This window comes from Lissotriton vulgaris, chromosome 7 (assembly GCF_964263255.1).
Source record: "Lissotriton vulgaris chromosome 7, aLisVul1.2, whole genome shotgun sequence".
Lineage (NCBI taxonomy): Eukaryota > Metazoa > Chordata > Amphibia > Caudata > Salamandridae > Lissotriton > Lissotriton vulgaris.
In genome coordinates, this window is record NC_141695.1 from 345320966 (window position 1) to 345336149 (window position 15184).

Sequence of the window (15184 nt, forward strand, 5' to 3'; positions counted from 1 at the left end):
AAAGGCACTTTTCTTCACTTCTACAAGTCTATAGTTCTAAGATTCCACCAGTACTGTCATACGCTCTTGAATATATTCCAATAAACTAGTGGAAATATCTGAATTAGAAAGAAGGGAAAGTTCCCCGGAAATTAACTAAAATGTCACAAGCTGTGCCGGTACAAACCATCCGACTTGAACTTTCATTAGTCAGTTCTTTCGCCAGAGGCATCGCTAATATCTTGAGATGGGCATATAAACTTATCCATGCGGACCAAGAAACTTTACGACACTTATTAAAAATAGAGAAGTTTGAAAACGGATCATCGAAATATGTATACTGTAGGAATGTATTTATCGCTTTTAAAATTTCAAACGTCACTATTGATCTGTTGCAATCTTGGTCTCCCGCTCACCTGAAGCTCTTTTTAAAACATCTAACTCCAAGGTTAAGATTCGACCTAGACATCCAACACTGTACCACACTGCCACTATATGAACAACATGCAGAAACTATTGGATAGAAGGAAACGCAGCAGTATATGTATTTTAACTTAAAACATGGAGTCAGGCAAAGCATTATATTACTCCGTCTTGGGATACTTCCTCTAAAATCATTCACTTATAAGTGGTTCCCAGAAGAAAAAGCCAGTAGTGCCTGTGATCTGTGTGATGTCGGGGTGCTTGGGTCACGTGGAGAAGTGTGGCTCACTGGTTAGAGGAGGCATACCCTGAAGCAGAGGTCAGACCCGGGACCAGGGTTCGATTCCCGATGCGGCAGGGTCCGGAACCCAATTGTCCACGGACTCGATAATTCTCGCTTCGGTGCCCACTCTATTTTATTTATTTATTTATATGCTTATAGCGCGCCTGAATAAGCCCCGAAGGGGTATCTCCGCGCGTTGCTTCTGCATAAGTCGAATTATGTTTTTGAGGGGAATGGCAGTGTATGAGCAAGGTAGATTAATCTTGGGTAAATAGGAATGTTTTTAATTTTTTCCTAAAAGATAGTAGATTAGAGGTGTGTCTCAGTTGAGGTGGGAGGGAGTTCCATAGCAGGGGGCCTTTGAGAGAGGGTGCTCGGCCACCTTGTCTCGCTCTGGTGACTTTAGGTACATGCAACAACATGGTGTTGCTGGAGCGTAAAGTGCGTCCAGGAGAGTAGGGGACAAAAATGTCTTTTAGGTATTTGGGACCGGACCCATAAATGCATTTGTGCATTATGCAGCAAAGTTTGAAATTGACCCGTTGTTGCACTGGAAGCCAGTGAAGGTGGAAAAGAAGAGGGCGTGACGGGGTACGAGGGGGGGCATTCAAGATGAGTCTAGCAGCGGTGTTCTGCACCACCTGCAGTCTGCATAGTTGCTCTTGATTGGCGGAAATGAGTAGACCATTACAATAGTCTACCCGCCCGAGTACTAGTGCCTGTACCAGCGTTTTCCTGTGGATGTCTGGCAGGAAGGGGAAAATGCGCCGTAGGAGACCAATTATTCGGAAACATGTTCCCGTTACTTGACTGACATGGTCTTTTAGAATCAGTGTTTGGTCCAGGCGTACTCCCAGATTTTTGATGGTTTGTTTGGGGGCAGGAACAGGTCCAAGCTCAAGTGGCCACCAATCCGGAGACCAGAGCAGGGTGGCCCCTCCAAACAACATGACTTCTGTTTTAGTCACGTTGCATTGGAGGAAGTTCTGGGCCATCCAACCAGCCACAGCTCTCATGCCGTTTTGAAAGGATTGCATGACTGCAGGTGTGATAGTTTGGAAGGGAAATAACAGCTGAGTGTCGTCAGCGTAAGAGATTGGGGAGAACCCGTAGGATCTTATAATCTCCGCTAAGGGGGCCACATATACGTTGAATAACGTAGGGCTCAGGCATGAGCCTTGTGGCACACCCTTAGTGAGCTGCCTACAGATAGATTTGTGGGAGCCTAATTTGACACCCTGTTGTCTATCTGCAAGAAAGCTTTCAAGCCACGCAAGGGCGGTCCCTTTTACTCCCACTCCTTTCAGGCGGTCGAGAAGAATCTTATGCGACACCGTGTCGAAGGCAGCGGACAAATCCAATAGCACCAGAATCACTGAGCTCCCCTTGTCAAGCGACATTCTGATGTTATCTGTCACTGACAAGAGGGCTGATTCGGTGCTATGGTTGGGCCTAAAACCAGATTGTGAGTGGTCTAGGCCGCCCGCTGCCTCGATGTAACTGGACAGGTGTGAGTTGACATGTTTCTCGGCCAGCTTACTGAGGTACGGTAGGAGGGAGATGGGCCGGAGGTTGGAAAGCTCCGTCCAGGGGAGAGCCGCGTTCTTGCGGATGGGGTTCACCACCGCTCTTTTCCATTCCGTTGGAACATGTCCGTTCTTCAGAGACTGATTAATTACATCTTGAATGTATGGACCTAACAATGTGCTGAGGGAGGTTAGGGTTTTAACAGGGATGAGGTTGTCCGGAGACCCGGATTTTACATGGGTCATTAGTGTGAATATCTCTTCATTATTGATAGGAGGGAATGTGGTCAGCGTGAGATTAGAGTTGTTGGTGGAGGGGAGAACAGTCAGAGTATCATTGCCTATTTGGGATGCTAAGATTTTGTCGTAAATGGACTCTATTTTATTTTCGAAGTATAAAGAAACGTCTTCGCATAGACTTTGTGAGAAGTCATCTGGACTTACGCAAGCTGTAGGCTTGACAAATGTTTCAAGGATCCTATAGAGTTCCTTAGCGGAATTGCCGGCTTCCGTGAGCTGGTGTGCCTTTTTGTTATCCTCTGAGTGTGATTTTCTCCATCTCTTCTCTATCCTCCTACATTCTTGCTTCTCTTTTCTGAGAGCCTCGGTATACCATTTTTCCTGCTTGGCTACAGGGAATTGTTTAAGAGTTTTCAAAGGAGCAATTTTGTCAATTGCTACCGTGAGAGATTGCTGGAACATAGTTAGACTATGTTCCACTTCCTCAGTGTCTTTAATATTAGGTTTTTCCCATACCTTTTGTAATGCCTCCAGTGTAAGCTTGTGCCACTGTCTGCGCATAGTAGGGGGTGAGGATTTTTTATAGGGGCCTTTATTGACTTTAAAAATGGTGAACTGTATTAAAAAATGATCGGACCAATCTAATTGGGTAGGTTTGTGACAGGATATATTGTCGAAGTTGGTGTATATCAGGTCAATACAGTGTCCGCCTTCATGTGTGGGACCCTGGTTCATTTGTGTGAGGCCAATGGTTGTCAGGTCAACAGACAAACTTTTGGCCCCCGTGGATTCCGGTAGGTCTGTGTGTATATTAAAATCTCCAAGGAGAAGAAAGTCCTCGTTAGCTCGTATATGAGGACCTAAAATCTCTAAAAGAGATATAGAGAATGTAGGGCATGTAACTGGAGGTCTGTATATAAGTGCTCCCTTACAGGTTTTTCTGTTAGGAAAAGTGATTCTATAGACCATTATTTCCAAGTCTTTACAGCATTGTTTATCTAAGATATCCAATTTGAGGTAGTCTTTGTAAATAATAGCGATACCACCGCCTGTTTTATCAGGGCGGTCTGAATGGTGGAGTTTATATCCCATTGGCACTCCAAGGGAAATGGCGGATATCGCGTGGGGCTTTAGCCAGGTTTCGGTGATAAAACAGATGTTTGGAGTCAGGGAGTGTATCAAATCCCAGATCTCTATTTGATGTTTGGGCATAGATCGCACATTAATAAGAATACAATGCAGATCATCAGGAGTCATACTCGGTTTGTGTGAGTGAGTGAGTATCATGGAGGAATAATGGCATTTTCGACATGAGAAGGGTCCGTCAAAACAGGGCCTCTTATCATCCGTGTAGCAAGGGGAAGTGGGCTGTCTTAATTGTAATAAGGAAGAAGCCTCATACCTGATGCGTGTTGCGGCGCATATAGGCGGCATGGTGCCAGAACCGCCGCCACGTCGACGCGTCCTGTCGCGGACAGGCGCAGACGGGCAGCTCTTTGGCTGTGATGAGGCTGCGCGCAATCGCTGCGCGCTTCCTGTGAGGCGATGGCTAAATAGCCCCCTGTTGCGAGCTAGAGCGCTGACCACTCCCGGAAGTGCCTGGCCCTCACCTGTCCGCCCTCCGCACAACGGTAAAGAATTACCGAGTCGGACCGAGGCGGGCAGGCACAGTGATCGAGACCAGCACTCCGGTGATATTTAGGATGTTATTTTTTAAAAAAGTATTAAACAATTAAGAGTTGTACTCTCTCGCTAAAAACGTGCACAAGTAGTTTAAAATGAAAGGAGTCTAAGAAGCGCTATCCTATGCAAACGCTCTGCTCAGCCAGTCACTCAATGAAATTCTCTTCGTGCAGCAAGCAAGCGGTGTGAAGACACGAGTTCACACTGCTCTGGGCAACAAACTTGCTTAATCTCCACAACGCCCCCCCCCGCGGCGGGATGCCTGGCATTCACCTTGGGGATGCCCAGTACGGGTTATCTCACAGGGAAAAAGCCAGGACCGGTTCCCAATGCAAGCGCCGAGATGCCCAAGGGTAAGTCGAGCGCTATATAAGTACATACATACATACATACGTTATTCATTTGTACAAATCTGAATGTGGTAGGAGCTAGAAAAAGTTTTATAAAACCCATTCGAACAAAATCTAAAATTAACTCATCAGAATCTGATTTCTATTTGTAAAACACCGCCTAATGAATTTGTGTGCTACAATTTGTTCAAATCTTAAAAAAGCCTTTTTAACTTCATACTAGAATTATATTTTTATCATTTGAATGTAATTTTATTTGTTTAAATATTTGTTGTTCTAAGCTGAGAACTAAATCAAATAAACTTAAACTTGAAAACTTGAAGAAAGAGTGAAGAAGTTAGACGTGGAAAAACCATACCTCTAAAGAAAACTCATCCAAAGAAATTTTGTGGTGAAAGACAGAGAGGGAAGGTTCAATGCTGTGGCTTCTTATATGAAACTGGAATAGACGATTCAGGGAGCACAGAAAAGTTTCAAAGGAGTTGTTGGTTAGACACATAAAAGTGAATATGTTGCTCAATGGCAGCTAGTTTACCATGAAGTCCTTTCTATTTGCAATGTTTTCAGAGAGATGACAAAGTCAAAATTAATGGGCCATCGTGACACTTTTCCTCACCACAGATTTGTGGAAAGAGAGGGTAGGGTTTTAATAAACATGTTGACAGTCTTCTTCATTTCATGCAGCAGCAAGGAAACCCCTTTGGATGAATGAGCTTGTGCGACTACACAACTTTGTGATCCAATAATATGTGAATAATGATATAAAGACGTGACTACTAGATGTCCTAGAACATGGATCGAAATACGCAGAACTGAAGCAGGAGAGATTTGCATTGAAAATGAAAAAGCTATTTGACATAATCACTAAAGCTAAACTTCCACATTTTAATTGTCATAGTAAGAGTTTTGTCCAACCAGCCACTACAAAACAGGTTACAAAAAAAACTTTCCCAAACACAGAGAGATGGATGTAGCAAACAAAATGGGTGAATTTATCAAGGACATTCTGTTGCATGATCTTCTTTAAACAAACACATTATTCGATGGAGATGCTGCAACCAAATCAGTGAAGCCCAAACTCGTACAAGAGCTCGAAAAAAAAAATCACCTGAAGAATTTCAATTCAACAAGATATCGTCGTAAACTGCTGTTGTTGTGGACTATATGTCATAGTTGCGAATAGTCAAGATTTCATCCATGCAAAACTTCAAAGAGGTCATCAGACTGTTCTATCGATATCAAAGTCACTGTGCACCTTGCAAGAACTGCACATTGTCTTTGACAGTTATCTTGAGCTATCTGTCAAAGAATGTGAGAGAATAAGGTGAATGTTTACAAGTGGAACAATTGACCTTGCCTGCATCAAAATGTCGACACCTATTTGTACCTGTGCAACTTGATAAATGCTGGTCATCAACATGAAACAAGATGAACTTGCAGACGTTAACATTGCTGATGCTTCAGTGAACACTGAATTTCCAATTATTGCAAGTGGAATGATTGTCAATGAGGCGTTGGTGCCAGCGGGTATATATTCAAAAGGTACAGGTCATATTGTTCAAGAAGTTAACAGCAAATTGGAGGAAGCTGACCTTTGTGTTGTGCCACATGATGAGAGGGCTGTTCGAAATGGTTCAAATCGAGTCATTGTACTGTCAAATGACACAGATGTTATTAATGGGCTATTTAGATTTGCTGCAATGTTCATAAGTCAAGGATTGTCAGAGTTATGGATAAGTCATGGAGCAAGCGAGAAAAAACGCTTAATCCTGCTTCATATTCTGTACAAGAAATTTGACCCAGAGAAGCTCCGTGTTTTATTCACGGCACATATTCTTACAGGTGATGACCCTATGAGCAAAGTTGGAACAAATCTTGGAGCTTTAACTGCTGAATCTGTGAAGTTTCTAAAAGGATTTGCTGAGACAGAAGAATGTGACTTTAATGCCATAGAAAAATACTTTATATGTTTGTGAAAAACAAGATCGGACTGCCACACATTTGACGATCTTCGGGACAGTGAGTTCAAGAGATCAGTCCCGCTAAGTGACCTTCAACCAACATCAAATTCTGTGCATGGACACATTAAAAGAGCGTTGCACTTAATCAGAAGATGTATAAATGTTTTGGATCATGCATTTGTAGAGAAAGATCCATGTGAATTTGGTTGGGAAGATATTGATAGGGTGCTAAAACGTAAGAAATTTCTAAAGCCTTTACCCACAGAACTTACACGTACATGTACTTGGAAAACCTGTGGTTCAAAAAGATGCCCCTGACGATATGCTCTTCTCTAATGTTCAACATTCTGCAAATGTACCACGAGTGATAACCGAAACAAACAAATAGGATGAACTATGAAAATAGGTCTAAAATAGGAGTGATAAACATTTTTTTTTCATACTCAGATCATAAACATTGTTTGGTGTATACATAAAAGGTTTAAAAATAATTATTATTGGTTTCATTCTATATATGTCTCCTCTTCCTCTATAACAGCGGTGGCAGAGGCAGGAGGCAGGAGAGGAAAGAAAGAAACTTTGAGAGTTGCTGTTCCAACCGATCTGGAGGCAGAGAAAGTGGTGGGGACGGACACGGTTGAGGCTGAGAAGGACGCGAAGGCGAAGGCTGGTTTGTTCAATCACAGGGGCATTTCTGTTCAAGAGCCAAGTAAGCTTTTTCTGTTTATTTTCGGAGGTGCCCGGTGTTGCTACAAATAAGGAAGTGCTGGATACACATACGAGGGTCACCAGGGTCACCAGGAGTAAGACAAGGGGCAGAGACAGGGACAGGGGGGCGGGGGTGGAGGGAGTACTTCAACTCCCAGAGTGCACCATAGAGGGAGCTAAAAAGGAGAGTTTGGCTACAAGAAAAAAAGTAGTGGAGCCAATTAAAGATAGGCATAGCACATTAAAACAACCTAAAGCCAAGAATAAGACTAAAAGCAAACGGCCTAAAGCTCCTGGGGACATAACCCCGTCGTTGCGCTCATATTTCAGAGCTTTACCAGAGGTCCTACAGATTACGCAGGACATGGCAGAAGCATTGAAAAATCAGAACGCACACCAGGATAAACAGTCCGAAATTTGTTTATCTCTCACAGGATCAGAACAAACTGAGACTTCTCTGCTGGAGGGGGGAATATCAGAAGCCCCAGTGCAAGATAATCAACTCACTCTCTCTGAGTCATATACAGAATGCACGGTAGAGAGTCTGGAAATGGTACAATCAAAGGAAACTCTAGAAAGAGAAAGCCTGACTACTACTATAGTGGGCAAGAATAAAAAAGCTACCCCCCCCAAAATCTAGATTCAGCAATTGGAAGCGCGCTTGAGGCAATAGTCTCTTCAATATCAGAAATGAGAGAAGAGATGAGGCAGGACTTCGTAATTTCTAAAACGAATCAAGCAGAGATCAGAGCCACCTGTGAAGAGTTAGGACAAAAAGTGGAAGCCCTTTGTGAAAGAACGGAGGTACTGGAAAGTTCAGTAGGTCTACTGACAAAAAATTTGGAAGCGGCCAGATCAAAAATCCATACACTCCAAAGAGATGGGGATGACATGAAAGAAAGAATTGAAGGTTTAGAAAATTACTCTAGACGCAACAATATTCGACTTCTTAAAATACCAGAGGGGAAGGAAGGTGGAGATCTCAAGAAATTTATTGTACACTTAATGAAAGATACACTGAACTTGGAGGAGACGGTTGAGGAGCTGGAAAAAGATATCCAGCGAATACATAGGGACCCGTTTCGTTTGAATCCGGCAAGGACTAAACCAAGAAAGATTCTAATAAATTTTCTAACATATGCTCTTAAAGAGAAAATCTTAAATCTTGCCCTAAAAGCAGGTTCAATAAATGGTCCTGACTTCAAGTTTGAGATACGTTCAGATCTCTCCAAGACTACATTAGAGAGGCAATGGGAGCTGGGGCAACGTATGGATGGATTTAGGTCACTAGGCGCAACGGTACAGATGAAATTCCCTGCATTCCTCCGGATCATGTACAACATTAAGATGCACAATGTTCGTTCTACTCATGACGCGGATGAATTACTTAACTCTATTAGAGATCATATTCGTGCCCAGGCACACAAATCAAATAAAAAAAGATAACAATTAACTATAAACACAAACCACGATGCTATAAAAAAGGGAAAACAAGGGACACCATAAAGGGAAATCTAAAGGGGAATTAAGCACATATATAAGTTGTTCAAAAAAAAAAAAGGAAAAGGGAAAAAAAAAAAAGAGAAGGAAAGGAGGGGGAAAAAAAAAAGAGTTTTTTCCTTAGGAGAGCACACCTATTACTTTGAGATGAATAATCATAAACATGGAAGAACGATTTTCTACACACAAGGTGTAGACACAGTTACACAGCTAATTTTTCTTTTTTTATTTTTGAAAAAGGGTTGCAGTGGAGGGGTAGGGATAGGCTATCGGCGGGCGGAATCTGGCTCAACACCGAGCCAGAATAAGCAAGGGGGGGGTGGGGTTTCCCAGGGGGGGGGAAGGGGGGCAAGAAAACAAAAAATCCTCATTTGTCATTTCAATTTAAGGTACTAGAAGTTAACCTTGTTTTGCAACTGAATAGTAATGCTAAAATATGTCGAATATCAAAGTTAAAGACAATGGAGATGAAAGGGGGTGAAGTAGGATTACTATGACAAATCTAAACTTTATTTCCTGGAACGTAAATGGTCTGCGAGTGCAAGGAAGGAGAGACCGGATCTTACAATATTTGAGAGATTTGCAAGCGCAGATCATTGCGTTGCAGGAAACTCACCTTCTTAAATCAGAGGCCAACACTATATTAAAGAAACAAAGGTGGATAGATAAATTCTGTTCCACTGACCATAATGCAAACATAAGAGGGGTTATATTTATTTTTAAAAAATCGGTTGAAGCACAAATTTTAGACTGTAAGGAAGATAAGACGGGAAGATGGTTGATAGTTAAAGTTTCTCTTGAGGGTCAGACTAAGATATTGGTTGGATATTATGGCCCCAACTCCGATGATCCATCACATTTGGACGCTGTAAGAAACCAATTAATATCAGCTCAGGAGCCAATAATTTGGATGGGAGACTTCAACATTGTTCTTGATCCAAGGCTAGACAAATCAACTAAATCTAGAGTTCTAAGTACCGTAAAATCAAGGGAAACCCTCAAATCAATTATGAAACATCTGGGTTTGGCTGATCTGTGGCGAGAAAGAATGGCCGATAAGCCAGAAGTGTCCTTTAGAAACAGTCGTTTTAAGCACAAATCTAGGATCGATTATGCTTTCTTCAGTTACTGTCTAAAGGACAATCTTATATCAATAAACTATCTACCATCACACCTATCAGACCACTCCGCGATAGAATTTACCATGAAAATAGGTATCCTAGTTAAACATCCTTCCTGGTCTTTTGATCGGACACCTTTGTTGGAAGAGGAAGAGCTAAAATTTTTGTCAGATGAGGCCCTATCTTTTTTTGATATCAATAAATATTCTGCTACACCTACACCACCTACAGTGGTTTGGGAGACTTTTAAATCCTTCCTAAGAGGGCAGATCACAAACAGAGCCTCCTATAGACGGAGGAAATATAATGAAAAAATTAAGGCATTAGAAAATGACATGAAGGTTCTAGAGTCAAGATTGGACGTGACATTAGCTACATCTCCAGAACATGAAAAACTTGCTGAATTGAAAAATCATATGGAAAATATTTTACAAGAAAGAATAAATAAAAGGTGGGAAGTGAGTAAATCCTCCCACTTTGAGTTCGGAGAGGCTGCAGGGAAAATATTGGCATGGAAAACAAAAGCTGATAAAGCCCTTAACTATATTAGAGAAATTAAGGTTATAGGAGAGTCTGAGACTAGATCAACGAATCAAGAAATAGGAAATGCCTTTTTTGAATTTTTTGAGGAAATTTATAAAGAAGATCTCCCCAATGACCAACAAGCAAGAGATAGATGGCTAGATGCTATTACCCTTCCAACCTTATCAATCACCGAGAATAAATCATTAGAGGAAGAGATTTCTGTGGAAGAAGTAATAAAAGCAATTCGTCACTCCAAAAAGGGGAAAGCGGCAGGGCAAGATGGTTTGCCGGGAGAAATCTACAAATCTCTTGAACAAATCATAGCTCCAGAACTTACGGCAATTTTTAATGGCATTCTAATAAATGGAGATTTACCACCTAAGCCTTGAGGAGAAGCTACCATAGTACTCATTCCTAAACCTGGAAAATCTCCATTAGAGTGTGGGTCATACCGACCAATATCACTTCTTAATAGTGATTATAAAATATTCACAAATATCCTCCCCACGAGACTTGCTAGTGTCATAAAGAGCATTATTCACCCTGATCAAAAGGGTTTCATCAAAGGGAGACAATTAGCGGAGTTAACCCATGAACTAATAGGGGCCATAGATATCGCAACTGCTGTCTCCGTACCTTTGGCTACCTTAACATTAGACGCAACGAAAGCGCTCCATAGAGTTAATTGGCTCTATCTAACCGATGTATTAAAAAATTTTAATTGTGGGGAAGGTTTCTGCAGAACAATTAAACTATTATATAACACACCTTCTGCTAGGTTAATGATTAATGGGGGCCTAACTGACGCTTTCAATATAACTAGAGGTACAAGGCAGGGCTGCCCGCTTTCCCCGCTCCTCTTTAACTTATACATCGAACCGTTCGCTCAACTTTCAAGGAACGAGGCTAATATTCCATCTTTTAGCTAAGGAGAGTGGGAAAAGCGGGTAGCACTATATGCAGATGATATTTTGGTCTGTACATCTGACCCAGTCAAGGCACTTCCAACAATTATTACATGTGCTGAGGAATTCGGCCAGATATCTGGATATGACATCAATTCCAGTAAAACGGAGATTATGGTTTGGAATCTTCCAAATATCCAGTTAGGGGTAAACATTTCAACATCTATGCGGTATTTAGGAATAAGAATAACCCAGGAAGTAGAAAAAAATGGATCAAACAACCTAGAAAGAATACATACTGAAAGTAAAAAACTTTTAAAGACTTGGTCACACTTACCATTATCTATAACGGGCAGAGTAAATTTAGTTAAAATGTGCATTCTCCCTAAGTTTATTTTTATTTTTAATACAATTCCAATTGTATTTGAACAGAAACAAATTGGAAAATCCCAAAGAGAAATTAATTCCTTTATATGGAACTATAAAACAACAAGGATAGCATGTAAAAAATTGAGAAGAAGAAGGGAAAAGGGGGGCCTGGCGCTCCCAGACCTGTTATACTACTCAAGGGCCTTCCAGATGTCACACTCAAGGATGTTATTGAAAACACCATCTAATCTTACTCCTAACTCCATGTATAAAGCAATGTTATTGGGGGCAAATTTAACACCAGAGGGTTTCATGTTTAAATTTGGAAGCCACACATTTTTCCAAAAAATGTAACTTAAAATGGTACAATCATGGGCTAAAAATTGGAATAATATAAGGAAAAAAATAGGTCTGTCATACTACTCTACATATTCCCCAATATGGGACTCACCCGGCTTACCACTATTTTTGAAAGACAGCCTCTCAAATAACATAAAACAAGCGGGAGTTATTAGGTGGGGCCAACTGGTTGTAGATGGGAAATTAATATCCTGGAACGATTTACAGGAGCTTGTGGGAACAGGATTATCGCGATTCAAATATATTCAACTGGATAATTGGGTGAGATCACAGAGTCGCATAGACACAAACATGGGGAAAACTTGCATATTAGAACAAATGTTGGTTGAGCGACCTACTGGAGGGAAAGAAGTAGCCACATGGTACTGGCAAATACTAGAGGAAATCGATGGAGAGTTTAAATTACCAGATAAGTTATGGGGAACAACGCTTACCATTCGATGTGATGAGAAATGGCAACAATCTTGTGGCTTGCTGTACAAAACGGTAAAACCTGCATGGTTAAGACGTAACCATCTATTCTCAATTCATCGGGCATACATAACTCCACTAAAACTGTCAAAATTCCTACCAGATAAAAAAATGCAATAAATGTAACATGGTAGGTGCAAATGACATACACATGTTTTTAGATTGCCCAGAACTTTTGAAATTTTGGGAAGACGTGAGGAACACCTTGAACTCGATTCTACATACATCTCTGTCAATAACTCTTCCACTAATAATCTTTGGGATAGATGACAATATAAAGGGCAAGGCGAAATCTTTCCTTTTCTACGCAATATTATTGGCTAGAAGGCAGATTTGTATACAGTGGATGGAAAAAGTTCCCCCATTGCATTCTAGGTGGCTTTCATCTTTAAATATATGTTTATCTGGCTGTTTATGATAGTGTATTGTACTGTATTTTAACACATTTTTGTCCTTGAAAATATGAGCCATATCCATATTTAATGACATTGTACATTGTGTAATGTAAATACATACATTATGTGCGAATAGGTATTCAAATTTAATTAGTACACATGGAGTGGGAGCTCACCTTACGAATTTCATATCTTTTTTAGGTTTTTTGCTGCAACCACTATTAGCACGCTTGCCAAAATTAACTCCAGTCACTTTTTCGAGATTTTCATTAGTTAGTAAACAGGCCGGCTCTTATAACGGCTGTGCACCGGACACATTTTGCCCTACACTCTTTCCAAAGTCAACATTTTTTACACATGCAATACATTATACAATGTATAATATTTGTAATATTAGAAAATTCAAAGACAAGGATTGCAAATTAACAGAAACCCTTATTTTCAAGGCCAAAACTAGTTAAAACACAAGACAGAGCACAAAAAAACTGCAAACTAACAGCATACACACAAACACTCCATTCCATAAAACAAACCACCCAATCAGTCTTCATTCTGAAACACATTCACAAACATACAAGCTTCACAACCCATACAACACATATCAACACCTTTACACACCAAAAAACATGTACTCAGTTAATATTTGAATTAAATTTTACTCCAATGTATACAAATTCTTACACACTCAACATACTTAGCTTCTCGTTCAAATTGTATTTATACAAGTGATAACGTCGAAGCGTTAAGGTTAAGATCAAGCCTTGAATTTCATATCTTTAAAGGTTTGTGTTTGTGCCACTATACACACACCTGTTAACATGGACTCTTCTTTAAGTTTCGTTTTTCAAGAAATGTCCTAATGCCTATAGGAAAGCATAAATACCACGACAGTAAATGAAGGCCAGGGAATCGTGATCTGCATTCACAAAGATTGGAAAGCAAGTATAATTGCCTTCGTGGTCTAAATATTTCAGATGAAACATACTTTTCAATGAGATGCATGCAAACTACTGTGACTGGATTCAACAGATATATGAACGAATTCCATAATGTGCCAGGAGGTGGAGCTAGAGAAACAATTATGTAACACAACTGCAATGAAGCTAGCTGTCATGGCAAAGTTTTTCTACTGAGGGTTACTGGAATATACATTGCTTTCAACCGCAGAAGCTCCGGATTTTCTGTTATTAAATTATAGGCAAGCACATAAGTTAATAATGTTAGTATCTGGAGTGTGTGGTATCCTATGTAAGTAACTATTTTTGGGGAGTTAAGTAAATGCTCTATACAATTAATTTGCATTCCGGGAAGTTTGAGGAAAACTCCCATAAAATTGCAGAGAGGTATGGCTGTGTCCCATAACCGTGGATGATGGCTAAGTATCACTTTAAAATGCATTTGAATTACAAAAATAAAGAACTATCAGCTTGATACTATACCAGTTGCGAAATGTACACGTAATTCTAATACTGTTGGTTGTAGTTTGTACATCTGCAGTTCGGAGGCAGTCTGCGGTGACAATCCTTGCCAGCCTAAATGGGACACCCGCCACGCAGGAACAACGGAGTTGTATACAGAGTTCTTAACACCTACGCAAAATAATACTACAATAAAACGGGTACATTCTACGCCTTTTATTTGTAGTACTGGTAAACGGCAAACTTCGCGCCAAGCGCTAAACAAAAATCAAAGTACTATTACTATTATAGTGATTGATGTACAGTTCGTGAAAACGACGCTATGCCATACAAAAAGATGTAAAAACGAATTCAGGAACCGTTTACAATACCTGCACTTTGCGGGTGCGGTCCATTTGACCAGGTCCATGGAAAGTGTCCATGGTCTGCAGTCGCGCGCAGAACAGAAGAGCTTTCAGAAAATGAATGGGCATGTTCTGTTGTAGTATCAAAAGAAAAACTCCGAACGAGCCTACGTCTCACCTCCAACAGACAGTGGGGTACCCTTTATGTCAGATACGTCAGTGGGAGTGAACTTTTCATGTCAGGTACAAGACTGCACGGCACTGTCTCATGTCGGGGACACAGCAGCCACGCTGGGTTACAAAAGCATGCCGGAGAAAAGCAGCACAGGAAGGGATTTTATCAGCCCGGATAGATAGAACACTAGATTGGGGCTTTCTGGTGTAGTTTCGTTTTTGGTACAATGGCGGAAGTATGCTTATTTCACACCCACTGGGGCTCTGCTTTCTCATGTTACACACACCAGTGCGCGTGAACTTTTGCATGCCAGATATAACAGAACGCGCGCCCTCTGATGTCGGGGGCCAAAGCCACACTTCGTTACGCTTTTTCAGGTTGAGGAGATAAAACGCTATATGCGCACTTTCTCATTTCGGAGACACTTTCTCACATCAAGGAGATACAG

The 15184-nt window shown here is 40.9% G+C and overlaps 1 protein-coding gene across 8 annotated transcripts in view; it reads right to left on the reverse strand.

The window, feature by feature from the left end:
• The window catches only part of FLT3LG (fms related receptor tyrosine kinase 3 ligand), a 740120-nt gene extending 725170 nt beyond the window's left edge, over positions 1–14950 (reverse strand). For 2 of the 8 annotated variants that reach the window (XM_086930223.1, XM_086930226.1), the window contains exon 1: positions 14589–14743. The gene's annotated coding sequence lies outside the window, so the exon portion shown is untranslated. Of the gene's footprint in view, positions 1–14588 lie in introns of all 8 variants that reach the window. The other 6 variants (XM_086930225.1, XM_086930221.1, XM_086930219.1 and 3 more) reach the window with 6 other exon arrangements.
• Between the last annotated feature and the right edge of the window lie 234 nt (positions 14951–15184).